Raw genomic sequence first — 1,465 nt, forward strand, 5'->3', positions numbered from 1 at the left:
CGTAAAGTTACACGGAGATACCGCAGCGTAACAAACCGCTTCCGGTTTAGCCGTAGAAAATAAAAGCTCCCAACATGTGGATTTCAAAGTAAAATACCGTACTGCCAAAAAGCTGTACACATGACGTCATGTCTAAAAAAGAAAATGATGACGTGTAAAGTAACTCAGTATACATTGTATTCAAGAAGGTACTGCACACGTAAGAGGTACTTATACTCAACTTGAGTATTTCCATTTCAACACATATAGTTATTTTTACTGCGTTACATATATTTGACAGCTTTGGTTAATAGTTTGCAGATTTAGATTATTTACACAACATGTAAATTGATTTATAAAGTATGTTATTAAAGGTCAAGCTACACAGTTTAATGTATTTAATATTAGCTTCCCCTTCACCAGCTGATGAACACATTGATCAATAATCATGATCCAGAAATTCTGCAATGGACATTTTGCATAATGCCTACTTTTACTCTTTGCACTTTAATATATTTTGATGCTAATGTATCCAACTTATACTTAAACGTGACATGTCTTGCTCATTCAGTTGTATACATATATTTCTATATAATATATTTATCTATCTATCTACTTTTGCCAGTGACACATTTCTGCTTTTATTTTGAAGGCAGGCAATGTTTAAGGACAGTCTTCCAGCTGAGAACTTGATGCAGATTTTCAACCAATCCGCTGTCAGAGTTATTAATGCCAAACATTATTCATCTTGCAAGGGATGATGGGAAATGCAGTGAAAACAATAACAGAGCGTTTTCACGAGGCTTCATCCCACGATGACGTCATCAGTCAGAGGGATTGTGTGTCTTTCTTATGGGCACTGAAGCAGCATCTGGTTCAGTATTTCATACAAAAGTTAATTTCAGTGGAAATCATTCTGGGTCAATAAAACAATAAAACAGCTCAGAATAAACAGACAGACAGACAATAAAGACATAAAAAGTCAAAGAACACAAATACAAAGTGAAAGTAGGACAACCGGAAGTAGGAGACAATAAAACAGAGAATACAGCTTTCAATCGGAGACAGAGTGAAAACAGGTGACAAAGGGAGGTTAGAGAAGGAGAAGAGAGAGAGAGAGATGCATGAGACGGAGTAAGTGAACTCTGACATCTAGTGGTGATGAACAGGAATCACAGCTCAGGATGGTGTCTCTTTGGGTTCATTTGGTGTCTCTTTGGGTTCATTTTGTGTCTCTTTGTAGTTGTTTGATGTCTCTTTGGGTTCATTTTGTGTCTCTTTGTAGTTGTTTGATGTCTCTTTGTGTTCATGTTGTGTCTCTTTGTAGTTGTTTGGTGTCTCTTTGGGTTCATTTGGTGTCTCTTTGGGTTCATTTTGTGTCTCTTTGTAGTTGTTTGATGTCTCTTTGGGTTCATTTTGTGTCTCTTTGTAGTTGTTTGATGTCTCTTTGGGTTCATTTTGTGTCTCTTTGTAGTTGTTTGATGTC

The 1,465-nt window shown here is 36.5% G+C and overlaps 1 protein-coding gene across 3 annotated transcripts in view; it reads right to left on the reverse strand.

Annotated features, from left to right (window-relative positions):
- LOC117748369 (pleckstrin homology domain-containing family A member 1-like) overlaps positions 1-51 on the reverse strand; it is a 16,747-nt gene extending 16,696 nt beyond the window's left edge. For 2 of the 3 annotated variants that reach the window (XR_004611591.1, XM_034558047.1), the window contains exon 1: positions 1-21. This exon is cut by the window's left edge and continues 45 nt beyond it. The gene's annotated coding sequence lies outside the window, so the exon portion shown is untranslated. The other variant, XM_034558048.1, reaches the window with a different exon arrangement.
- Between the last annotated feature and the right edge of the window lie 1,414 nt (positions 52-1,465).

The sequence above is a fragment of the Cyclopterus lumpus genome, chromosome 19 (genome assembly GCF_009769545.1).
Source record: "Cyclopterus lumpus isolate fCycLum1 chromosome 19, fCycLum1.pri, whole genome shotgun sequence".
Lineage (NCBI taxonomy): Eukaryota > Metazoa > Chordata > Actinopteri > Perciformes > Cyclopteridae > Cyclopterus > Cyclopterus lumpus.